The following is a 27,500-nucleotide window of genomic DNA, read 5'->3' as shown; positions in this document are numbered from 1 at the left end:
TCTAACTTAAGAAGCAGAAAACATACTAGACCTATGGACATAAGCAAAAATGGAAGAATCGTTAAATCTACCACAAAGAAAACACGAAGCTCATGTGATTTTACAGTCAAGTTCATTTCCAGAAAATGAACTAAAAAATGGAAAATTCCTTTTATGAGACTGGTATATCCTCAATACTAAAACCAGGCAATGACTATACAAGAAAGGAAAATATAAATCAATCATGGTCAAAACTATAAATGTATAAAGGAAAAGTCCTAAACAATTCAAATCCAGATACATGGGGCTTTTTTAATGAAGCCAATTTGGATTTATCCGTGTGATGATTAATAACCAGAAGGAAAAAAATTCTGTAATTTCATCACAGCACATTAATAAAAGAAGCAAGCCATGTGACCTTCTCTGAGGATACAGGAAAAGCATTCAATAAAATTTAACAACCACTCATGGTTTTAGAAAACACACAACCCTTAGCTAAGTGGGAAGAAACAGAGACTTTCCTGAGCCTGGGGGTGAGGACATATACTCAATAATCAAATGTTAGAAGCATTTTAAATTCAGAGAGACAGGGTGGCCATCATCACAACGTCCAGCTAACAGCATCCTGAAAACAGAAAATATGCAATGTTATCATCACTGGAGCAAGACTATCATGGCATGTTAACCAATTGTTTAAAATGAAAATCCCCAGGCTGGTTATACCACGACCGCTGCCATTTTGGAGCCTGATTTTAATGTTTTCGCTGGCTCTCTAGCCTGTGGTTTTAGTCTTCTGCTATGCCTTGAAACTTTTGTTGAAAGCCAGACATGATATATACTGGATACAAGAAACTGAGATAAATAGGTCACTCATGAGAGGTTTCATATTATCTGGTTGGGGGTTAGGCCCTATCCACTGTTGGCTGTGGCTGTAGGTATTAGAAACTAGAATGTCCTCTTGTGTCCTTGTTTCTGACTTCCGTTGGCTTTAGGTTTCTCTAATATAGGTCCTCTTACATAATGTTCGAGACACACAATTCCTTCAGTTATATCCTCTAATCCTACAAAGAGATCCAGGTGGCATAGTGATGAAGCACAGGGAAAGAAGAGGTCTGTTAGATTTACGATTAAGGGGCAGATGAAACGGCTCAGCAAGTAAAGAGCTTGCCTCCAAACCTGAGGACCTGAGTTCTACCCACATACCCCACGCTGTGGAAGGAGAGAACTGAGTCCAACAAGTTATCCTCTGACCTCCACAGGCAAGCCACAGGGTGAGAGTGCCCTCTACATACACACACACACACACACACACACACACACACACACAGACACACGCACACACACACACACACATGCACACGCACATGCACACATGCATGCATGCACACACACATAACTAAATGAACAAATAAATTTTTAAAAAAACTTATGGTTCGGTCTTAGGCTTTTAATGCGGCTGAACACCTGGGCTGTGGCCTTTACGAGGACTTGTTTTCTTTGTTGATGCCCTGTTCTACCCCTGTGAGAAAGGAAGGCTAGAGGCAGCAGGACTGGGTGTCTCTCTCTCCATCCTTCCCCTTGTAGAAACGCAGTGGGGACCAAGAGCAGTTCCTAGACCCCAGCATAGCCTTTAGGAAAGTCCTAACCGGTTAGACTCTGTAAAAACAGTTTCCCTTGAGGGGAAGAACAAAATGCTGTGGGTTTTCTCTAGTATTCACCATGAGAATGTGAATGTAGAAGGTTCTAGAAGTTAAAACTCAGGAAAGTGTAGAAGAGTCACCAAGACTGCACCGTTTGACACACTGAGCCCCCAACAACTCAAGTTCAGCCTCGATACTTCTACCCTAGTGGTGGTTCCTAAGGAAGCTTCTGTTTCTGGAGTTCTGTTATGGCAGGCTGTGATGTTCTCAGTCCTCTCGTTCAATTTAGAGGGCATTGGTTCATCCTGTGACCTCAGTTCTATGTTGGATTAATATATATTGTTATAACAATTCACATTCACATTAATTATCTTGATTGCATAATTATATAATTATAAAAATGTTCTGGTTAATCATGTTAATGATATAAATACAATAATTAATTGATATTGATATCTATTTATATATAGTTGATTTTCAGCTTGACCTTTCCTCTTATGGACTCAGGTGATAACTTCTTATTTTGCTTTATTTTACTTATTACAGACAGAGTCTCATGTAGCCCAGGCTTGCTATGTAGCCAGTGGTGACCTTGACTCAGATCCTCCATCTGAGTACTGGGATTATAGACAAGTGCCACCACATCTAGTTTATGTGGTGCCGGGGATCAGATCCCAGACTTCACGCATGCCATATATTCAACTCAGCTTCATCCCCAGCAAGGGTGACAATGTCTAGCCTTTCACAGCGGATCAGAAACCAGAAGACTCCAGTGAAACTGGCATTAGTAATAACTTATATAATTATCTATATAGAAAATCCGAGATGATCCACTATTGGAACTAAAAAGAGAGTTCAGTACAGTTTCTATATATAAATACATAAAATTTAACAGCATTATTATATACGAAGAACAAGCAAATGGGCCAGGCAGCGGTGGCTCACGCCTTTAGTCCCAGCACTCAAGAGGAAGAGGCAGGCAAATTTCCGTGAGTTCGAGGCCAGGCTGGAGTTCCAGGACAGCCAATGCTACACAGAAAAACTCTGTCTCAAAAAACCAAAAAAAAAAAAAAAAAAAAAAAAGAACAAGCAAATGAAAAATGCAGCTAATAAAATATTCTATTAACTGTAGAATGAAACCTCTAAGGTACCAATCTAACAAAAGGCAAAAAGTATGCATGAAAAATACAAAGACGATTTTTTAATATTTCCATTTATGCCTCGAGGATTTCATATGTGCATACAATGTATTTTAACATATCTGCCCCCACTGCCTCTCCAGCTCCCCCTAGCTTCACCCTACATGTCCCCTTCCCAACTTCATGTCTTCTTTTTTTTAAAAAGAACAGCCACCAAGTCCAATTAGCCAACTGTAGTAGGACGTGCTGCGTGTAATCCCTGCAGCTGGGAACTTATGGCAGGAGAATTGCAAATCTGTGGCCAGCATAGGTTATCTAGTAAACTCATGGCCAGCCTGAGCTACACAGACAGGTGCTGTTACAAAAAAAAACAAAACAAAAACAAGGCAGGGGATATAGTGTAGTGATAGAGTAATTGCCTACAACATGCAAGGGCCCCTGGCTTCAGTCCCCAACGCTACTGAATATCTCTGCAAATGTACTGAATATCTCTGCAAATGTACATACGCCTCCTAGGCCGCAACAGTTTCACTCTATAATAATCACCTTTTTCAATGTGCTTTTTAGCTGTTCTTCCAATGCAAAAAAGAAACAGTCGCTAACACTGTTAATACTTGAGCATAAAAAAAGGCCAGGCCACTAACTGATGTCTTCATTTTTGTATTCTTACTGTTCTTGCACCCAAAGCAAAATAACAACAATGACAATAATAATAATAATTCTGTTTTATAAATGAAGCAATAGAATTGTTAATAAATATTATTAGATCTCAGGAGTTGCCTTGAGTGCACCTCTTTTTAATATTAGGGTTAATGAAATGGGAAGCATGCCAAGGTTTGATAGTGGTCCTTCAAAGAAAAACGTTTGAGAGTTGTTTTGAACTATGAACTGAAGTTGCCACAATTTTTTTTTTTCAGGGCATACCATTTTCACTTGAAAGAAAGACTCACAAACCATGGTTATTCAGACTCGGGAATTTGGCAGGCATTTTCTTAAAAAAAAAAAAAAAATGAACAAAGTGAGCCCTGTTACTCGGGGATGGAGACCAGCTGCATCTGTTGCCAGCGATGAATGTTGAGCTTCCAGGCAAAACCCAGAATTTGGGGGAAGTTATGCCCGTCACCACAATCGTCACAATTTTTTTTTTTAAAATAACTTTGATTACCAAGTCAGAAGTGATATAAATAAGTGTGCACTCTGACACTGCATACTGAAACCTGTCGGCACTATAAGAGACACGTAGATCAGTGAGCTCATGTTTTCAAATGAGCGAGAAGGGCCAACAGGCTTATGTGGCAACACACAGGGATGTGTATGTGATTTCAGAGGCCACGTCCAGTTTCACCTTTAGAAACTGTTATCTATTGAATTTGGATTTAGACTCTTTGATGAAGACTATCCCGAATGATCTGAGACTAGTAGGGTTTGCCTCCCTTTCACAGCTACACATCTGGGTGACGCCTGTGTTTCTTCTGATACCCCAGGCAGAAGCATATTGCAACAGCCTGAATCCAAAGGCAGGTAAGAGAAGAGAAGAAGGTAAGTCTCTGCCATGGGGAAACTTGTAAAAAAAAATGCAGAACCATGCCCCTCTTCTCACCTTCCTGATATGGGAAATAGCTCTTTTTCATATAAAAACGTGCAATTTCTTATTGTTATTTGGTAATGAACTTTAAAATAGTTTTGTTTCTCCATTTCAATTCTGAATCAACAGACAGAATCTGTAATAAACAAAAGCTACTTGGCGTCTTTAATAATTTTGACAGTGTGAAAGGATCCCAGGAGAAAAACTTTGAGACTCTTTGCCCTAGAGATAAAAATCTCCCATCTGTCTCCCCAGGAGAAAGTGGGGGAAAAGCTATTCACGGCAGCAATGTTGATGATTCCTCCTCAAGAACGTACTACTGAATGTATGTCAATAAGAGAATGAGCAAATACCTTAAGTCATATCATAAAAATAGCTTTTGAAGTTAAAATGGATGTGCCTAGGTTTGCTTGGATTAATGTGGTTAATTCTGAGAAATAAAAAACTTGTTACAAAAGAACAGAAGGATACCACTTGTATACATTTCCAAACGCGAGAGTCTAACATTATTGCTTATGGATACACCCGTAAATGGTAAGGATACACACCTTTCATGGCAAATACCTGGGAAGATCCAAACCAACCTGGCTCAGGCAGATGGGTAAACCACTCGCTTCACACATGTGAGAACTGAATCAGATCCCCAGAACCCAAGCAAAGCTGGGTGGGTGTGGCTCCCACCTACAATCTGAGCTCAGAGGATGTGGGGACATCCTGGTTAGTCAACTGCGAGTTCCTAGTTCAGTGAGAGATACTGCCTCAATATAACAGGTGAAGAGCCATTGAAGACACTTGGTGTCGACCTCCAGTCTTCAACAAGTGCTCACACATCACCCACACATGTGTAAACATGCGTACACACGGGAACACAAGCATACCCCCCCCAAAAAAAATCCAAACCAACCACCTCAACATGGGAGTAGCCACTGAGGCCAGGGGAAGGAGGACACATTTCAAATGTATTCATGTAAACTCCTAAGAAGAATATATTAAATAAATGTAGCACGGAGTTAACATGAAGCTGATCTGAGGCCATAGGTATTGTTCTGTACTTTGTCAGTGTTTAAATACTCTAGCTTTAGAACAGCAACTTATTTTTTAAATGCTGTGCATTTGATCTCCTTTAGTAAAGAAAAGCCAGCTAACTAGATCCCAGTGAAATACATTTTTTTTCCCTATCCGGGGCCAAAGGGCCAGCTGTCCGGCATTTTGCCTGTTGTTTGTTGAGCCTAATAAACGATGGGCTAGTTGCGCCCGCGGAAAGAAGGCGGGGGGAGTCTTTTCTGTTTGCAAAGCTCTTGATCCTGGGCTCTCAGTCATGGCTGCAGAGGAAATTCTCCCCCAGATTTCTTACAGGACCCCTGCAGCTGTCAGGCAGGGCATGAAGCCAGAATACCCAGGGAGCAACTCGAACAGGCCCCAATGTAGTTCCCCGCTCGGTGCAGAACTCCCAACACAAAGTATCCTGTTCCCGTTCCTTTTGAAGCCAGAGAGAAGTCTTTGATTTATGTGGTGATGATATCATGTAGCCTGCTGGGTGTAGCTGGGCTCTGGGCGCACAGCTGAGAGGCAACTAATTCCCCCAGCACTCCCGAGTCTCCTGGGCCCATTGGGTGATTTCAGAATAAAGCAGAGATTATTATAGATATAGATGCATATATTGCCTTTAAATCCATGCATTCCACCTAGAAGCCCCTCTGCTTCCTGTTTTCCAAGGTTTTTTTTTTCTTTTTCTTTTTAAATTGCAAATACCCTGAGCAATAATTTTTTTCAGACTTCGTGGACTCTGATAAGGAAGAAAGAGCCTGATATTCTGGTTTTGTTTGTTTGAGGAGTGTGTGCCCAGAGGAATTGTATGTGTCCCAGATTCAACACAGCTGTTAATTAGACCTGAGAACACTTGGTTGACCCCTATGTGGCTAATTGCTAGAATTGAGAAGCGTCTCTAAGGGCCTCGTATGATAACAACTGAAAATTGTACTGAGCCTCACCTAACGCTTCTGGAGCCGGTTCAGGACGGGAAGCAATGGGCTCCCCGCAGCTCCTGGCACTGGAGAGGCGGCCCTGTGCTGAAGGAGCACTATTAAGGATTCTCTTCAGTGATTAAAACACCCACATTTCACTTTAGATGGGCGGCTTGAGACGGTGTGGTAGGAGAGGCTGGCGGGAGCGCTCAGAACTGTGCAGTGAAGCGTGTGTGGCCTACTTCCTAACTTTGGGGGGCTTTCGGCTGCTCCCTAATATTGCAGCCAGCACCGGCACCAGCACCACCGGCCCTTCCCAGGCTCTTCCTGTGCCACACGGGTGTGGGATATTCCTGTCAGGGCCCTGCACTGCTTCTAAACGAGCGACTTGATGGAAGCCTTCGGTTACCCACACCTTGTGATTGTAATAATGCCCAGCTCTCAAAACGGGGGTTGGGTGGGGGGTGTGTGTGTGTGTAGAAATCATCTATCTTACCACCGGGGTCCCAAAGTGACCATCAGCCCCTGTTCCCTGTCTGCTCTCCGAGGAGATAACAAAAAAAAAAAAAAAAAAAAAAAAAAAGGAAATAACCAGAATCAGAAAGGCAGGGTGAGAGCCAGAGCTGGGTGGGCCAGAAGAGGAGGGAAAGTAAAGCCGAACGTCAAAAGACTGCCAGGGACGATGGCCAGAGAGAGGAGAATGGGGACAGCGAGGTGGAGAGAGGGGGAGGAGCCGGGTGGACGCGGGCAGATGAGACCTGCCAAACAGAGGGGGGGGGGGGGCGGCACTTGCTCCTTTCTCCCCTGTTTCTGGGGGACAGAAAAGCAACAGGGACTGTTTGGATCTCCTCAGCCAAGAGGCCCAGCGTATACCCAGATCGTACTCCGGCCGACTTCACTCCCCTAGCCTAGCCTGGCCCGAGGAAGGTGTGCTGGAGCCAGCTCGTAAGGAGAGATGTATGATCCTTTTTCCAGGAGAGGTTCAAACCGTGAGTCCAATTCCAGGAAGTGATAGCAACAGAAAGGCAACCCAGAGAGACAGCCTTGCCCAGGGCCAGGTTGGGGAGAGACCCAAGGGAGTTGGAGGAAAAGGAATCGATTTCATCGTCTCTGAGAGCCAAGATAGGTTGTCAAGGGCACCCTGTTCCAGAAACAACTGGGAACTTCTACTGGTGTTTTGTGGTTGTGGAGAATCAAACTCATGCATGCTAGGTAAACACTGTTACCGAGCTCTGGGCTCAGCCTATTCTGCAGGGTCTCAAGTCTTTAACTGGACCTATCGCCCTCCTTCCAACAATGCTTCTCACTGATAAATGCGTGTGGAGCCCCCTTGAGGGCCTGGGTTGTGTTCAACAAGAGTAGGGGGAATGGAGACAGCAAGTATAGCTGCAGACTGCAGGCAAATGCCCCGGGGAAGAAAAATCAAGCATGCAAAGAATCACAGGGTGCAGCCAGTAGAGCGCGAACTTCCCAGGTAAATGGTACAACACCGTCTGTAGAAACGAAATGGGATCGATGAGGGCTGAAGTCGCCAAGGAGACTACATGCAAGCCCCCGGTTTTAAAAAGTGGAGGCTGCAGGCAAACATGCAGACATGCTTTTCTTGGATAAATTGGTGGGGCTGATCTCTCTCACGTGGAGGTTCACAAGCCACAGTCCTTGACCATCAGAAATGTACACGAGGCGTGGGACGTTGAAACTGTTCCTAGAAGTTCTCCTAATGGCTCCGAGAGCATCCTGTCAACCCCCACCGCTCCGGGGCCTTGTGTGTGATAGGCAGGTGCTCTATCACTGAGCTGCATCCCCGGCCCACTCACAGGGCTTGGAAGGAAGGATTTTTATTCTCAAAATAGGAAAACACTTAATTTTATTTATTGTAGGCTCCTGCGTTACACTTGAAAAAAATGAGTTCCAAAGAGGTCAGTGGACCAGCATAAGATCAACTGTAAGTCAAGACTAGAATTAGACTTACTATTCTCCAGTGGAGTTCCCATTTCCACCGATAGAGGTTTTTTTCACATTTATTTATTTGTTTGTTTTGCAATGCTGGGGATTGAGCCCATGTATGGAATCATAACTCCCTATAATAGAAATCTATACTTTTGGGGTTGTTTTTTTCTTTTGGTTGGGGGAGGTGTGGCAGATTCTTTTTGTAGCCAAGGCTGGCCTCAAACTCACTATGCAGACAAGGATGATCTTGAATTCCTGATCCTTTTGTCCCCAACTCACAATTATAGCCATATGCATCTGGTGTTAAAAAGAATAATTTTATTTTTATTTTTCCATTTTCATGTGTGTGTGATGTATGTGCACGCTGTATGTATGGGTGCAAGTGTGTGTGTGTGTGTGTGTGTGTGTGTGTGTGTGTGTGTGTGTAGGTGTGAGTGTATGTGCATATGTACCTGTATACATGTAAATGTAGTGGCTAAACCGGGTTTGGTGAAAGAATCCATCCCGATGCAGGGCAGTGGTGGCACACGCCTTTAATCCCAGCACTGGGAGGCAGAGGCAGGCGGATCATTGTGAGTTCAAGGCCAGCCTGGTCTACAGAGCGAGATCCAGGAAAGGCACAAAGCTACACAGAGAAACCCTGTCTCAAAAAATCAAAAAAAAAAAAAAAAAAATGTGGTGGCTATAGGTTGATGTTGGTAATTATTCTTGATCTCTCTTCCACTGTATTCACTGAAGCAAAGTCTTTCAATCAAACCTGGAGCTCACCGATATGGCTAGTCTTGATAGCCAACTTACCCTGGGCAAATTACCAAGGCTGGAATTACTCATAGGCTGCTATGCTTACCTGGCATTGTATATGGGTTCTGGGGATTTGAACTCTGGTCCTTACATTTGCATAACAAACGTTTTAACCATTGAGCCCTGAATCCAGGCCCAAATAATAATTTTAAAGACTTTGTTCCTTATAATAAATGTTTGAGCATAGAAGTATTTGAGCAGAAATACTGCTGGATGGGTGGTGGCGCATGCCTTTAATCCCAGCACTCGGGAGGCAGAGGCAGGCGGATCTCTGTGAGTTCGAGGCCAGCTTGGGCTACAGAGTGAGCTCCAGGAAAGGCACCAAAGCTACACAGAGAAACACTGTCTCAAAAAAAAAAAAAAAGAGAAAAAGTGAAATACAGCTACACCTCCAAATTAAAACCATTCATAATCACATCATCCAATTCAGAGACATTTGATAATCATTAGACATCTCTATGATTTCTATTTGATCCTCTCACACACATAGATTTACTCCAGAGGCAAATATATCATGTCTCCTTGAAGGAGAAGCATTTTAGGCAGGATAATGCGGTAGGAAAAGCATGAGATTTGAAGGGTCAAGCTTTCAGATCAAGCCCTGTCCAGTCGCTGTTAGGTGTGTGATCTGCTCTTAAGTTAATTAACTTCCCCAGGCTTTTATTTCTCAATTTGCAAAGTGATCAAGGTCCAGGGATCACTTCAGATGCCTGTTCTCAGTCTGAACTTCAAAAACAAAAATCAATTTGTAAACTTGGAAGAGTTAATTACAACAACACAGTAGCTGATGTTTTTAGAGGAGTGGAGCAGTGTGTTAAAACAGGCCTCTTCCTTTCTTGGGAGTTTTGGCCCAAGCTCCAAAGCTGAAAACAATAGGCTGACGTGCCCTCCCCACCCCCCCCACCTCCACATCCTAAATGGGGTACAAGACTGCCTAGGCAGGACCTCCAGAGCAGCTGAGCCGCCACTACCATGATCAGAACTGCACAGAACTCCAGGCATTGTAAGAGGAAAGTTAAGCAGGGACCCAGCTGCTGCCTTTGAACTTCAGGGAAAAAATAATGTCTGCAGCAAAAAGCTGGCTGGAGAAGTTTCAGGCAGGAGAGTAAAGCCTGGGGTCCCAACAGAACACGATGCACTCGTATAACTGTAGGAAGGCTTATGGCAGGTAGCCATGTAGAAGAGAGTTGGACCTCAGTCATCTTATGGACTCTCTCTAAGAGGCCCTGCTAGATGACTCCAGCCCAGGAAAACACTATGTGAGCCAGGTAACAAGGAGGGAATTTTAAAGAGTGTAACTAAAGTGACTGTTGTCCACCTGGGGACTTAGGTAAAGGGAGGTCCAAAAGGGGAAAGGTCTTTAAATCCTTAAAACTAGAGAAACAGGGCTAGAGAGATGGCTCAGAGGTTAAGAGCACTGGCTCCTCTTCCAGAGGTCCTGAGTTCAATTCCCAGCAACCACATGGTGGCTAACAATCATCTATGATGACATCTGATGCCCTCTTCTGGCGTACAGGCATACATGCAGACAGAACACTGTATACATAATAAAATAAATGTTAAGAGAAAAAAAATTAGAGAAACAGCTATCTATCTGCTACTGACCAAGGGCTCTGGGGTTACAAAGGCAAGAGCCACCAGAGTCCAGACTTCTTGTTCCCTGATTCTGTCTGTCCTGGGCCCAGCTACTTCAGAGGAGATGAAACAGAAGACAATGACCAGGACCTCCTTCTCCAGCAAGTTTGTGAGTCTGGATGTGGTCCACACTAATGGAGAAAAGTACTTCATTTGGGTAAGAAAGTTTTGGCATTCGATCAGATTGAACTTTTTAATACCTGAAGGTAATAAGAAAACCAAGAGTCGGGAAGAAAGATGTGAAAGAGCATTTTAAGGAGCTGGAGAGCTGACCCGGTTGGTAAAGAGCCTGCTACGCAAACAAGAGGACCCAAGTTCGGGTCTCCAGCATCCGGGTGAAAAGCCAAGTGTGCCACTGCGCACTTGTGGTCCCAGCACTGGGGAGACACAGACAGATCCATGAGGCCTGTTGCTTACCAAAAATGGAGCCAAATGGGCAAGCTCTGGGTTTGGTGGAAGAATCCATCCCAAAAAATAAGGTGGAGAGCAATTGAGGAAGACATTTGATGTTGACCTCTGGCTTCCATACACATTCGCATATATGTACACATGAACCTGCACACACACACACACACACACACACACATGCACGCACGCACGCACGCACGCACGCACGCACGCACGCTCGCACGCACACACACACACACACACACACACACACACACACACACACACTCACTCATACAAAGGACTGTCATCAGACAGAACGGACTGCTTTCTGGTTGAGCCCTCTTGGGTCCATCTTGTTAAATATATTAGTTATTTTTGGTGAGTTGGGGGGGGGGGCTCGATGCTGGGAGGAGAAAGATTGGTAGCTGTGCTTTAAAAGTTAGACAATAGGGCGGTGCGGACTGAGGGTACAGCTGATGTAAATCTGGCAGGAGTTTTAATGACTGCTTAGATGAGGAAGGGAAGAGAGTGGATGACTCATGTGAGCTTTTAAAGTTTCTAGCTTGAGTCTCTGGGAGACAGTGACTTGATGGATAGCACTGCCACTTGTACAGCTAAATGTGACCACACGCTTAGGTTAACGATGCTGCATTTTTTTTTTTTTTGAGCTCTTCAGTTGAGTGTCTTCTGAGCCAATGTATGAGTCATATAAAAGAATTGATCTCATTGCTTTTCGTTTCTCCAATTTCCTCCTCCCCAATTTAATCCATCATTTAGCAGGCTTTGGTTAAGTGTCCCCTCTACGTTGGGTGTTCTCTCAGTCACTGTAGAGAAAGGTCATCAGGACACAGGCTCTGTCCTCAAAAGGTCTCAGGCTAGCTCTTCTACCTGTCCCAGTGAAATAATTGGGGTAACCCAGGTTTTTGTGGCCTTAGATCTCTTAAGTCCTTTATGCCATTGTTCTTCATAGAAAAGGGACAGAACATTGCGTCCATTGGATGACACACCATCCTAAGTACATGACCTGGTCACAATTGGTCCACGTTGCTTTCTGTTGTGCAGAATTTAAGCTTTTTTGACAACACGATCTAGAAACTCAATCTTTGTCAAAATCATACTTTATAAATGTAAACTGACCTTCAGAGCCAGCCTGGAAAATCATAGGAAAAAGAAGAAAAACCTACCCAAACAGAACATCAAAGCTTTGTGTTAAAATTAGGGAATTATGAAAAGTTAGACAATCAAAACTGCGAAAACTTAGAAACATGGTTGTTTCTTTCTCAGAGCCCATAGCTGGGTATAAAAACAGACACATTTATAAATGGGCATAAGGGATGCAGAGTAAAAAGTGAGTTGACACAAAACCAAGTGAGCAAATTACAAGGGAAAAATGTCATAAAGAATCTCCCTCGTCTAGTCTTGTTCCCATGTGAAACCTCATGAGCCTAGTCTCCACTATCCATGCTTCTGTCGGCATTCTGGCCTTCCACACTCAATCGTAATGGCCCGGTAAGCTCCGCTTTCAGCATCCCAAGGCTTCTCTAGCTCGCATCCGCAAACTCTTCCACATTCCTCCTTCAAACTGCTTCCAAAGGCCTAAGAACCATATACATGGTCAGGTTTAATCAGAGAAACTAACCCACCCTTGTTAGCAACATGCGGTGTTGGTTGCTTTTGCCGATCTGTGACCATAACATCTGATACAGATAACTAAAGAAAGATTTATGTTGGCTCCAGTCCAAGAGGGTTCCGTCCGTCCCAGCAGAGAAGGCACAGGGAAGTGGCTCCCTCCTCGGTGGCAGAAGTGTGAAGCAACAACTGCTCACATCATAGTAGATGAGGAAGCAGCTTCGTCAAAGGCTTGTCCCTTGTGACTTACGTCTGCCATCTAAGCCTCACCTCCTAAAGGCTCCACAGCTCCCCCACCCATAATTCTACAGCCAGGAAACCGGCACTCAGAATGTGAGCCTGTGGGGGCGAGCATTTAAGATTCAAACCATAACAGAGAGTGAGTGTTCAGGTCTCTCTTCAGTAGCGCGGTCAGAGGACAATTCTCTAGTGATGTGACATGTATGTGCAAAGTCCCCAAGGAAGGATGTGTCACATGGACTGAAGAATCCAAGAGAAGGCACAGCTGCCTGGAATACTGGGAAATGTAGGGAGGGTAGAATCAGAGGAGGGTGGAGGATAACCAAAGGGTGGATTTGAAAATAATACAAAGTTTGGGTGATCCTTAAACACATCATGTCTTCCTATGTGTCTCTGTCTCCCCCCACACACATACACACACGAGAGAGAGAGAGAGAGAGAGAGAGAGAGAGAGAGAGAGAGAGACAGAGACAGAGACAGAGACAGAGACAGAGACAGAGACGGACAGAGACAGAGACAGAGATAGACAGAGAGAAAGAGATTCCAAAATGTTTCAACATTGGCAGAACAGCCAGACTCCTTTGCAAGAAATGACATTAATTTTCATGAAGTTTTAAAATTCATCATATTCACACTTAATACTTAATTTAACTAGGAAAATGGGTATTTGCAAACTACACAAGAACTTTAAGCTTCGTCACTGGTATCGCTGGACAGAGCGCAGGAAAACCCATGAACCCCCAAAGCATAATTTGCTAAGAAGCCCATGACCGCATGCGTGATGAGTGAGACAACCCCCGCTCAGGGCAGCGAGGAGCGTCAGGTTGTGCTGCCCCTCCTCAGGCTGGGGGTGCTCAGGCCACATTCTCACTGGGCCCGGGTGACGCCACAGTCCTGTGCCATGTCGCTGCTGTTACCAACCTTCACCTCCCAGGTATCTATTCTAATGTGTTTAGCGCCTGTCCTCAGACAGGGGTTATATTGGAGGAATACATGGGTTGTTTCCATGACTGCGATTTTAATTGTCCCATATGGCATTGTTCTGTGTCTCCATTATTTAATCAAGTCCATGAGCTTGTTTGTGAGACTCACCATGTAGCCGACCTGACTTGTAATGCATGATCTTCACGCCTCAGCCTTCTGAGAGCTGGGGAATACCAGCATGCACCACTGTGCTGTTGCAAGCGTTCACCCATGTTGTTCTTATGTCTCAATTCATCACTCCTGACTGCTGCTGCAGGGAATGAAGATCTTTCACGTTGGACAAGGGAGGTAGCTCACTCAGTGATATGCCTGCTGTGCATACCTAGGTGTGGATCCTCTGCATCCATGTAAAAGTCAGGCATGCTCAATCCGACACAGAGAACTATAAGCGGCTGAGGAGGGCTGGGAGCAGACGGGGTGGTCTTCCCCAGGGAAGAGCACTACAACATGTTGCCCAGTGCCTGTCAGTCAGCCATGAAAACATACGTACAAGTAATATTATACAAACTCAACAGGTTATATTTAGGAATATATGTATACAATACAGTGAAAAGAGGCTGTGTATTTGAAGGAGAGTGGGAAAGAGTAAATGAGAGGGGTTTGGAGGGAGGAAAGGGGTGGGAGAAATGTTGTTGTGATCAAATTATAATCTCAAAAATTAAAATAAAAAAGAATTCAAGCTTAATAGCTTAAAAAAAAAAAAAAAAGCCAGGCCAAGGTGGTGTGCACCTGTGATTCCAGTGCTGGAAGTATCTGTTGACACAAGAGTAACCCTGGGGCTTGCTGACTAGACAATCTAGCTGAATCAGCAAGTTCCCAGTTCAGGGAGAAACCCTGACTCAAAAAATATAGTGGAGAAATAGAGGAAGACGCCCTGGCCTCCTCCGTATGCACATGGGTGTACATGCACACACACACACACATCTAAAATAAAATTTACTTTTTATTTTTTATTTTATTTTAATTTTTTTTTTTTTTTTTTTTTTTTTGGTTTTTTGAGACAGGGTTTCTCTGTGTAGCTTTTCACCTTTCCTGGAACTCGCTTTGGAGACCAGGCTGGCCTCGAACTCACAGAGATCCGCCTGCCTCTGCCTCCCGAGTGCTGGGATTAAAGGCATACACCACTATCGCCAAGCCTAAAATAAAATTTAAAAATATGCTTCACATGCTGGACCGTAGTGGTGCATACCTTTAATCCCAGCATTCAGGAGACAGAGGCAAGTGGATCTTTGTGAGTTCAAGGCCAACCTGGTCTACAGAGGGAGATCCAGGATAGGTTCCAAAAGCTACACAAAGAAACCCTGTCTCAAAAATAAATAAATAGGGCCTGGAGAGATGGCTCAGCAGTTAAGAGCACTGACTGCTTTTCCAGAGGACCTGGGTTCAATTCCCAGCACCTACATGGCAGCTCACAACTGTCTATAACTCCAGTGCCAGGGGATCTGATACCTTCACACCAATGTACATAAAATCAATTTAAATAAATTATTTAAAAAATAAATAAATAAAATAAAAACACCCTTCACATTTCAGTTATCAATTCCCCCAAACATGCAAACTATGAGTGTCTTCAGAAAGATGGCCTTAGGGGCCTGCAATGAGCCTCGGTTTGAGTAAGTGCAGGGCCATTTCTCTTGAAAAGGCTAGCTTGCTCTGTGACATGAACACACTAGTCCACAGGCCCATTATGTTTCCATAGATGACGTACTCGAAATACACCAAGTCTAAGAGACATATGGTGACATGTTCAGAGTCAAACGCAAGTCTCAAAGTCAGGATCCAGGTCCATCCTAAGCTTTCTCTGCCGGGAAAGACGTTTTTCTAAGGAAGCAGACACTTAACCAAAGGGGTGTGTGTGTGTGTAAAGCACAAATGCAAAGTTAAACTTGGTCACTTCTTCAAGGGTCATTTGGCAGTTATTTATTGAATAAACTGCGGGAGAAGGACACTAGTTTTTTTTCTTTTTCTCCATGATGTCCAGTTTTAGTTGTTTTTATCATCAATGCACCTGTACCAAAGCGAGTTCGCGCCGAGAATCAGCTACGTCCACGCCTGAAGAAATTTAATCTAGTTTCTTTCTACAACCCGCTGACAGAGGTGGCAGATTTCCTAAAACTTTTCTACACTTCTGTTTTCTTGCAGCTGTATATCACGGCCCCCAAATCCCTCAAAATCAACATTTACCAAGTTCCTCTTCTCCATTTCCAAAGACTAAAAACTCCCTCACACTGCAGGTCACATACGCCAGAGTCATCCAGGAAGGGGCGGGAGAGGTTGGCAGCCAGTGTGTAGCACAGTGGTTTTGCTGAGACTACAAGGCTTTATTAGTGATACACAGAACCATAAACTGGATCCATTTCAGCTATGGTAGGCCATTCCCATGGGTTTGCAATAATCACGTTCTTAGACATGTGGCTCCCAGATGAAACTCACGCTGGGATTCGATTTTTCAAATACCAAAAAAAAAAAAAGAAGAAGAAGAAGAAAAAAATCTAAGCAGAAATTCATCACCGACATGTTAAGAATTTGATGACTGAAAATAATCTCTCCACGGAGTGCATTAATGTGTCGTGCACATTTGGGAAAAGGACAGACACACCAGGGGATCTGAACAAGAGGATGACTTCAGAAGTCAACTGGGGCCTACCTTTTGATTTGACTAACCTCCAACAGCTGTCCCACATGTGCAAAAATATATGTGACACTATTAAATAATAAATGATTTAAAATACCGCAGGCACTAGCCTTTGATCCTTCTCTCAACTCAGCCAACGTCCAATAGAAATTCAATCTAGCCCGTCCAATAGAAATTCAATATAGCCGTGTATGAAATTCTTCCATTCTCTGATATCACACAGAAAGGTGAAAAGGGGAAATTAATTTCAATGATACATTTTACTTAATCAAAAATATTAAAATAGTGTCATTTCCATGTGGGCCGCTAGCTCCATGTCAAGACTCCATGTGGCCAGAGTTCACCACACTGAGCAATGTAACCTGGTGTCTCAGAACTGCCTTCCCAAAGCCCCCATGGGCTCCCACGACCCTCTCCCGTGACTATGACTTGACTTCCAACACGATCATGGGTTCTTCTATCATAAATGTCTAGCTCACCTTATCAGACCATAATCTAAATTGTTTTTCCATTTGCTTTTTTTTTTAGATTTATTTTTATTTATGCAAATGTGTGTATATCTGTGTATGGGTATGTACATGTGAGTGAAGTTGTCCACAGAGGGGAGAAGAGGGCAGTGGATGGATCCCCTAGAGCTGGAGTTACAGGAAGTCATGAGCCACCAGACATGGGGTGCTAGGAACCAAACATAGGTCCTGTGTCAAAGCAATACCTGCTCTTCACCACCGAGCGTCTCTCCAGTTTCTCACTTGCGTTTTCTCCGTGGCCCCAGATCAATATTTGACTTCAGTAATATGTTCGTTTCACCTACTTTGGTGAGACAGAACTTTCTCAGCCTTCCCTGTTTCTTCTTTGCGTCCCCGGCACTTAGCGCACTACCTAGTACATTGAACTGCTTCCCAGGGGTGGTTTGGTGAGGACCTAGGCAGGAGGGAGACTCGGGCGATCCCGTGAGGGTGAGATCATGAATGCTACACCAGTTGCCTTTTGAGTTTGTCTCCAGCTTTGGGACAAAAACCTTTCATGTTGTCACCCATTTCAAGTTGGCTTTGTGTGGCCCACGGACGTATTGCTTGACTGTGGGGCACGGAGCCTCCCCTGTGGATGGGAACTAGCAATGTCTGAGAAACCCAACTGATCAGGCGGAAAGAAGCACTGTGCTGTGGATTAATCTTTTTGTACCCTGTAACTATGTATTACTCTCATTGGTTAATAAAAGCTGATTGGTCAATAGCTAGGCAGGACTTTCAGGGCAGAGAGAATGCTGGGAAGAAGAAGGGCAGAGTCTGAGGAGTCACGAGCAGAGAGAGAAACCAGATGAACGTGCCAGGTAGAAAGAAGGTACTGCCATGTGGCACAGGGTAGATAAGAAATGGGTCAATTTAAGTTATATGAGCTAGCTAAAAACAAGTCTAAGCTATTGGCTGAGCATTTATAATTAATATTAAGTCTCTGAGTGGTTATTTGGGAGCGACTGCTGGGACACAGAGAAACTCCAACGACAGCACTCAACTAGAGGCGCTGGCTTGAGACCAAAGCAGGGACAGCAGCTGGGACTTAGCCCAGAGAGGGAGCTGGCAATGGTGTGGGAGTGGAGCAATCTGGGTAGACATTTCTGCAATGGGAGGTGGCAGCTCTTCTCACCAGGCCAGTTCCACAGTGTGGGTCTGAGGGTTGTAACCAGAGCTCAGCCTGGAGCCTGTTCCTCCAGCTTCTATGCTTACATGAGCGACTTAATAAACCCCTTCCGTCTCAGCTAGTTAGTATGGGTTTTATTGTTGAAACCAAGAACCTGACCCCATTTCATTGGTTACAGTATCAGTCAAGGGTTTTCTCTAATTATAAAGTGGACGTATATCTCTGTTATCTGATTTATTTCCTTTAAATGAAAAAAATTTTTGAACCCCTGGCCATCAAGGAGTAAGATTTGCACATATTTATCTTACACAACTTTCTGGTACCGAAGTCCCAGATCCCCAAATTCTGGGTAGCTGACGTTCCTAGACAATTCCTGTAAGTGGTTATAATCATAAAAGCCTCTCGGAGACTTCATGGCACAGGTCCTTTGACTCTCCTCCCCCAGACTGTTTTATGGCTGGGCTGTAAAAAGGAAGAGAGTGAGGAGGAGAGCGGACTCATCCACTAAACCCACACCCGCCCTGTATCCAGCTGATTGCCTGGGTCCTGGTATGTGCCCGTGTGGGATGAGAAAATGAGACTCCTTCCCCTTTCTCCTCTGACTTGACCCAAGCGTGTAGACTTACCAATACAATACTAACCTTTCCACTGCACTCCAGATGTTGAGGAATTTATTCTGTCCCCTATTCTGCCATGAACAGTGGCCACAAAGACCCCCTTGCATTACACAGATCTTTTCTTCCTAAAAACCACAACAGAGCAGTGATCACTCTGAGCAAAGTCAAAAGGCACTGGCAAAATATTTTTCAATTCATATCATAAATGGCTGATGTCCTGAAGTAAAAAGGTCTTGAAAATCAATCAGGCAAAGACCAAAACTATCCCAGAGAGAAATAGGCCAATGGAGAGATAGTTTATGGAAGGAAACAGAAGAGATAGGCTAAGACAGATAGCTCCTCAACATATGCAAAGGAAAAAGATGTGGTTTTCAAATACGATGTTGACATTCCATTTTTTAACCTCTTAGAACGCTACAGACCAAAATGTAGGCCAAACCATGGTGCTGGCAAGAGCTGGCGAGATGGGTATACTTACTGGTGAAAGTATAAACTGGAACTTCTGGGAGGCAAGTTACAATTACACAGACTCCTAACTGGCATTCCAGCCCTGGGAATTTAGTCTACAGATACACTTACACATACACGAATCAGATTATGGACAACTGCAGTATGTGGGTGAGAGCAAAATAAATACTTTCATATGGTCTGAAAGTAAAGAGAACGCAAACTGTATCTTGACCAAATGGCTAAGCTGCCTTCATCCTGGCCTCTCTTCATCCCAAGCCTGTCTTCTGAGGGGATGATCCTTATTAGGATAAGAAGGGGATTCATACAGAGTGCTGCAAACTGCAAAGGGCATGCAGAGCTGCTAAGAGTCACACACACACACACACACACACACACACACACACACACACACACACACACACACACACGATGCTGAGATGCAAAATGAAATAAATACCTTGTTTAGAACAAGGCTTTGTGGGCCAGCAAGGTAGTTCCAGGGTAAGAGCTCAGGTTGCCAAACCCAATGACCCGAGTTTCATCCCTAGGACTCACAAGGTGGGAGAAGAGGAATAATTTCCACCAGCTGTCCATGCAGCTCCTCCCCCATAGCCCCACCTTGCGCATGCGCGCACACACAAAAAGGAATAGAAAATGTAAAGGGGACTGTGCAGTTCAGCCATCCAAGCTCCCCTGGGTTCTGTTTCAAACTAAAGAGGGGCGGGGGAAGAATTTTCTAGACCTACTCACTGTCTTGCCACGGGGACATGGGTGGAGGAAGAGCTGCCCTTGATGAGCAACACCCCCCATCCCCCCCACCCTCGCACCATGGTAGACCTTTTTTCTGCAGAGAAGGAAAGGCTAACCCAGCTCACACAGGCACATGGAGGAACCCCTGTTGGGATCAGGGCGTTTCAGTGCTCTGGTGCCTTTCCCCACAAGAATTCCAGCCAGCCATTGTCTGGGCAGCAAGGTCCCCAGGAAACACTACTCACGATTATATTCCATGTGAATAGCGCCCCTTGAAGAGAGAATAATTCAGACGTTGTCCACTGGAAATGAGAGTGTGTTAGCCCTGCAGGAAAAGGTGTCCTCATTCAAAGGTGAGAAAGAATCGGAAAGGAAACAGCACGGATCTTTACAAAAATACTCGAATCAATGGGGCCAAGCCAGGGGCAACCGGCAGACAACACACAGAAGGGTCTTGCCACGAAACTGGTGAAAACCACGATCAAAATTAATCTCTGTGAACTCTAGGACCTAAAGAAAAATCATCTGTCTGACAGGCACAGATGAAAAGTTTCAAGGGGGAAAAAAAAGTCAAGGCAACCGAGGATGAAAGATGAGTTGGCATTTCCCTCCCGCCCCCCTTGGGAAGAGCTGCGTACAATAAAGCCTTAGATGTATACTGTGGTAATTTTTTTAAGCAACCACACCCATGTAACCAGCCCTCAGACACAGATATGGAGCAGTACCCACACCCAGGAAAGTTCCTTCATGCGCCTTCACAGTCAAATGTCTTCTGGTAGAAGGGAGCATTCATTTCTCTTGGAGAGATAGAGGGTAGATTTTATTTATTTATTTATTTCTAGGTTAGCAGGCAACATAGTGAGTCCCCCTGTAGCATCCTCATCCATACACCTTCATAATTTGTCCTTGTTTGTGCCCCTCCCCCACTGCCCTCTCCCACATTCTCCTCTAGCTGGTTCCCTTCCCAACTTCTGCTTTCTTACAGAATTTCTTATTTCATTACTGTTTCCCTCTGCCCTTAAGATCTCTTCTTCCTTTCTCATGATTCCCTTTCTAATTTAGTGACCTACATACACATATGAAAACACACACATAATATATGCATATATGATTTTAAATCAAAATTCTGCATATGAGAAAAACCATATAAAATATGTCTGACTCTGGCTTGTTTCACTTCGCATAGAGATCTCAAGTTGCATTTGTTTTCTTACAAATGTCATGATTTCGTTTTTTTATGAATCAATAAAATCCCGTTGTATATATGTACCATGATTTCTTTATCCATTCATCTATTGATGTACAAGTAGGCTGGCTCCTTTTCTTGGCTATTGTAAGTAGTGCAGCTACACACATGGATATGTAAATATCTCTGTGTGGTGTGTTCACTTAGCGCAGCTGGTCATACGGTAGTTCTATTTTCTTTTTAGTTTAGTTTTGTCTGTTTTTGTTTTTCGAGACAGGGTTTCTCTGTGTAGCCCTTGCTGTCCTGGATCTCTCTCTGTAGACCAAACTGACCTCAAACTCGGAGATCCACCTGCCTCTGCCTTCTGATTGCTGGGATTAAAGGCGTGTGCCACCACCCAGTCTATTTTCTGTTTTGTTTTTTTTTAAAGGAACTTCTATACAGATTTCCATAGTGGCTACACAAGTTTATATTCCTAACTGCAGTAAATAAAGGTTCCTCACCAAGGCAGGCAGTGGTAGCCCACACCTTTAATTCCAGCACTTGGCAGGCAGAGGCAGGCAGGTCTCTGAGTTCAAGGCCAACCTGTTCTACACAGTGAGTTCCAGGACAGCCTGGGCTACACAAAGAAATCCTGTCTGGACAAACCTAGATAGATAGATAGATAGATAGATAGATAGATAGATAGATAGATAGATAGATAGATAGATAGATAAGGGTTCCTCTTCCTCCACATCCTCACCAACATTTGCTGTCATTTTTCTTTTATTGGAGATAGCCATTGTGACTGGGATCAGATGGAATCTCGAAGTGGTTTTAATTTGCATTTCCCTGGTGGTTAAGGATGTTGAACACTTTAAGTATGTATCTCTCTCTTCCTCTCCCTCTCTCCCTCTCTCCGTCTCCGTCTCTCTCTCTCTTTCACACACACACACACACACACACACACACACACACACACACACACACACAATCTTCTATTGATTATTAGTTAGTCCATAAGCCCATGTGTTGATTGAGCACACTGGTTTTGTGCCGTTTAATTTTTGCAGTTCTTTGTATACCCCAAATATTAACGATCTGTTTGATGTGCAGTTGGAGAAGCTGTTTTTCTCATCCCACGAGCCATCCCTTCACTTTGGGAGCTGTTTCCTTTGCTGTGCAGAAGCTTTTTCTTTTTTCTTTGTTCCACTTTGATTTTTTTGCTGTATGTGAGCTTGCAAAGCGTGGTGTTCTTATTCCTTTCCATTGTGGCTGTTCCTGCGCGTCCCAGCTCACGGTGACCTCATTGTAATTTGGATTTGCATTTCCGTGATGTTTGGAAATCTTTAGTGTTGCTGTTTCTCGGCCTTTTGGCTAAAATCAAGTGTGAATCATGTTAGTGTTTATCTATTATAATGTGCAAAGTGTACACTTTTTAACTGGATTGTCCATCTTTTCCTTTCTGAAATGAAGGTTCTTTATATATTCTATAGAGGAGTCTTTTGCATATATATATATATATATATATATATATATATATACATATATATATTCAATAACTTCTGTAGCCTGTTTAAGAAACCACTGCTTACCTCAAAGTTATGGAGACATTCTCCCATTGTAAAAATGCTTTATTCATTTAACTTTCAGTTAGTTCTGTAACGTCAGTGTATGGAGTAATGCAGGAAATCATTGTTATTATGTTTTTTTCTAGTTGTATAGCCTGTTGGCTCAGCACCGTTGCTGACCGGACTGCATCAATACAAGGAGTAAACAAGGAGTCTTCCTTCCCATGTGCAGGTCTGACTCCGGAGCCCAGAGTGGGAAGCCATCCGACACCGGCTGCATAGGCACTTCCTGTGTGTCCGCATCTCTCCTTCCCGCTGCTGCAAGGACTTCTGTCCTGGCTCCTGGCTGAGCTCCTCATGCAGAGAGACTGCCTGAAAGGAGCTGGTCTGCTTTAATTTCTGTTGCTGGGATAAAACACTGGCCCCAAAGCAACTTGTTGGAGGAAAGAGTTTATTTTAGCTTACACTTCCAGGTAGAAGTCCGTCACCACGGGAAGTCAGGGCCGGAATCTGGAGGGGGAACCACGGAGGAAGGAGGGTCCCTCTCTAGTTTTCTCCCTGACTCACGCTCAGTTAGCTTACTTACACAACCCAGATGGCTGCCTAGGGATGGTACTGCCCACAGTGGGCTGGGTCCTCTGACATCCATTTCACAATCAAGAAAGCTGTCCCACAGACATGCCCATAGGCCAATCTGATGGAGGCAATTCCTCAGCTGAGGTTCCCTCTTCCCAGGTGACTCTAGGTTGTGTTGAGAATAAAACTAATCAGCATAGAGGGTGAAGGTTAGGAAAGGTGGAGGAGAGGGGGGAACAGAGGGAGGAGAGAGAGGACTGGGATAGATTACTCCTCCCACCTTCCCCAGACCTGAGACCCTTACCTGCATAGACCCTTATGTGCATAAACCCTTATGTGCATAGACCCTTACCTGCAGCAGGCTCCAGCTGAAGGAAAGGAGCCACCTTAAACACCAGAGTTAGGCTGTGTTAGTGGTGTCAAACCAATATAAGGATTTTTATTCCTCAAAGTGGCCAGAAATGTAGTGGCAGTGCTTGAATTCTCATCCCAAGGGGACAGACAGCAAAGACTTCCTCCACTGACCAGCTTTAAAGGGATAGCTGGAGATAAAAATAAATCAAGCCGGGCGGTGGTGGCGCACGCCTTTAATCCCAGCACTGGGAGGCAGAGCCAGGTGGATCTCTGTGAGTTCAAGGCAACCCTGGACTACCAAGTGAGTTCCAGGAAAAGGCGCAAAGCTACACAGAGAAACCCTGTCTCGAAAAACCTAAATAAATAAACAAACAAACAAACAAATAAATAAATAAAGTTGCCTCCATGGTCGCAAGACACAAGTCCTGCCTGTTCAAGGAGCCATCTCCACAAAAGAACTCACTTTAAGAGTAAATGCAAAGACTTAAACTTTAGCACACAGATTTCCCATTCCTAACTACTGCTTATCACTAATGATTGGGAAGCACTCGGCAGCTACACGAAGGATAGGGGTTGATGATACGCGTGGAGATCAAAAGGAAGAATAAAAAGGCTGCAAGCATGTGTGGCTTCTATCGCCTACCCACACTTGAAGAAAGCTGTATCTGGTGAGGGAGTGCATGGCGTCTTTAATACCCAGAACAAACAAACGAAAATCAAAGCCGGTGCCCACTGCTCACCTGGCTCACGCTCATAACAAGTAACTTAACTGTAGTCTTACCTCCATTATTCTACGCGTAGGAAGCAGAGTCACTCCTCTCCCCATCGATGAAGACATCTCGTAAACCAAGTTTTCTGTGCCATTCTTAGTTCCCAAGCTGTTTCCCACTGTGCTGGGCACCGGACAACACACTTATTTCTTCAGATCACACGCAAACAAGAATTTCATTTTTTTTTTAAAATCCTGACCCTTCTCCTTTATAACCCCGAGTTATAAAGGTCTTCATTAAACACCAGATCTTCAGCCTAGAGACCGCACAGCAGAACGGTGAACTTATTCTTGGCTTTAGTGTGGCCTTGGGAAGATACGGCAGGAAGCACGCAGAGGTGACTTTCATCTTTCCGGGTGCCTGGCTCATATTCAGGGGTTTTAATTAGAAATTTGTTTGAGGGTTGGGGATATAGCTCAGTGGTAGAGTGCTTGCCTAGCAAGCGCGAGGCCCTGGGTTCGGTCCTCAGCTCCGGTAAAAAAAAAAAAAAAAAAGAAAGAAATTTATTTGTTACAGTGCATATAAAACATTAACTTTAAACTGGGTGTAGAGGCACAGGCCTTTAATCCCAGCACTTGAGAAACAGAGGCAGACGTATCTCTGTGAGTTCGAGGCCAGCCTGGTCTACATAGTGAGTCCCAGGACAGCCAGGGTTACATAGAGAGACTCTACCTTGAAAAAACAAAAATCAAACCAAACCAACTAGCCAAGCAAACAACCAAAAAGCTGTATCCTCTAATTATCATTTACAACAACTAATCGTAACTTTCAAAAGAGCTACTAGAGAGGATTTTCCAGAAGTTTTTCTAATTACCGTTGCTGGCCTGGTACTCAGTATGTAGACCAAGCTGATCTCAAACTCACAGAGATCCTCCTGCCTCTACCTCCTGAGCACTGGGATTAAAGGTGTGCCACCACGCTTTAGCTAAGGAGTACAGTTATTACATGATATTTCTATGTACATCAAGTTTCCCAAAACTCTGCAGTTCATATCATATCACAGACAAGGGCACATTTTCTCAACTATTAAGTGTCCCTCAAAATAAATAAGAAAATTGGAGTCTTCGAGACGGCTCAGCAGGTAAAGGCACCTGCCGTGTAAGCCTGACAACCTGAGTTAGACCCCTAGACCCCACAAAATGGTGGAAGGAGACAAGCAGCTCCACCATGTTGCTGTCTGACCTCCACATAAGCCCCACGACACAGGAGCACACACACACCGTGCACACTCACGTACCATAGCAATAAATGCATTTTTTTTCTCCTGGAGACGGGGTTTCTCCGTGCAGCCCTGGCTGGGTGTGATAGCATAGGCTTGTAACCTCCGGCACTTGGGAAGTGGAGACAGGAGGGTTTCGAGTTTAAGGCCAGTCTGGGCTACATAGCAAGACCCTGCCCGCCTCAACACACACACACACACACACACACACACACACACACACACACACACACACACACACACACACAGAGAGAGAGAGAGAGAGAGAGAGAGAGAGAGAGAGAGAGAGAGAGAGAGAGAGAGAGGTGACATTTTAAGTAAGAAAGCATTATTACATCTACCTATAGATTGGAGAGATCTAAAAGCTTGAAGGCCTCGAATTGGACAAGGCTGCAGGAAGAGGGTTTCATATACTACTGGTGCAAGTGTGAACTGGTACAACTCCTTGAGGGAATCACTGGACAAACATTAAAATGACAGATAGGGCTGGGGGTGGAGCTCAGTGGTAAAGTGCTTGCCCAGCATGGGTAAAGCCCTAAGTTCAAGTCCCAGGAAATTAAAATAGGGTTTACAGGTTTGTTTAAATGTATACTAAAAAAATGATATTTTATGTAAATTATACCTTAATTTTTAAAAAGTAGAAAGTTCATGCTGGTGTCTTTGAAATAAATGCCCCATTGACTTTAAAGAGAATGAGTTTGACCTACCAATATTATGCTGTTAATATTACGCTTAATGAATGTTAAGATATAGTATTAAAAACTGAGGGGACAGATCTGGATATAGTGGCACATATCTGTGACTCCCTAAGGCAAAAGGACCATGAGTTCAAAGGCAGCCTGAGCCACCTAGCAAATTCCAGGTCAGCTTGGTCGTATAGTGAGATCCTGCCACAAAACTAAATAAACAAATAAATGAAAACTTGAGGGTGCAAAATGGTGGATGAAGCATGTTCCTTTTAAGTGACACCAAATGCTGTCATATATTTGGTCATATATACAAGTCTGTATATAGGTATTATGTGTAGAATTATGCACACAGTGACGACCTTTGGGGAGGAAGCCTAGAAGATGAGTGGACTTTCCCTGTACATGTTTTTTTTATTCTATTTGGAATTTTTTATTACGGTATGCATTATTTTTCAAATGTAATAAAACTTTAAACTTGGGGAGATGCCGGGTGTGGTGGTTCACACCTTTAATCCCAGCACTCAGGAAGCAGAGGAGGGTGGATCTCTGTGAGTTTGAGGCCAGCCTGATCTACATAACAAGTTCCAAGGCTATGTAGAGAGACCCCCATCTGAACAAAACAAACAAATAAACATCTTGGAGAGGAATTTCAAGCACATATACCCTTGGTACAAGAAAACACTTCTAGAAATTCGTTCAGATAGACACTCAAGGGCTGGGATGTAGCTAAGTGGTGGAGCACTTGCCTAGCACGAAGGAGGCCTGAGGTTCCATCCTCAGCACTGAAGGAAAAATAAATAAATAAATAAAAAAGATAGCACACCCAAGGTCAAGTTGACATATGGACAGGTTTATGATAACATGATTTATAATGGCTGAGGTTTGGAGTCCGTCGAAATACACACAGAAGGATGCTGTTGAAAGCGTGCATTGTGCAACTGTGACATCCTGAGAGGCTGTCAAAAGGCAGGAAGACGCTCTGTAGACATGAAGATGGACGTGAGTCTACGACTCCTTCAGTGGCCTGTGGAAATGGCTCAGTAGGAATTTCACTTGCTGTGCAAGTGTGAGGACCGGACTTTGGTTCCCCAGAACCCACATAAAAGTTGGGCAGGTTTGGCAGCCACCTA

The 27,500-nt window shown here is 44.0% G+C and overlaps 1 protein-coding gene and 1 long non-coding RNA gene across 2 annotated transcripts in view; one reads left to right on the top strand and one right to left on the bottom strand.

Annotated features, from left to right (window-relative positions):
* The window catches only part of Ncoa1 (nuclear receptor coactivator 1), a 336,679-nt gene that overhangs the window by 246,987 nt on the left and 62,192 nt on the right, over positions 1-27,500 (bottom strand). The gene's annotated exons all lie outside the window — the stretch shown is intronic.
* On the top strand, positions 3,851-25,983 carry LOC128115389 (uncharacterized). The gene is made up of 2 exons (XR_008220144.1): positions 3,851-4,279; positions 22,909-25,983. It is a non-coding gene; the product is annotated as an uncharacterized LOC128115389 (long non-coding RNA).

This window comes from Peromyscus californicus, unplaced genomic scaffold (genome assembly GCF_007827085.1).
Source record: "Peromyscus californicus insignis strain IS unplaced genomic scaffold, ASM782708v3 Scaffold_1__1_contigs__length_55948999, whole genome shotgun sequence".
Taxonomy (NCBI): Eukaryota; Metazoa; Chordata; class Mammalia; order Rodentia; family Cricetidae; genus Peromyscus; species Peromyscus californicus.
Note: the sequence above shows the minus strand (reverse complement) of the source record. Positions and strands in the feature narration are given on the sequence as shown.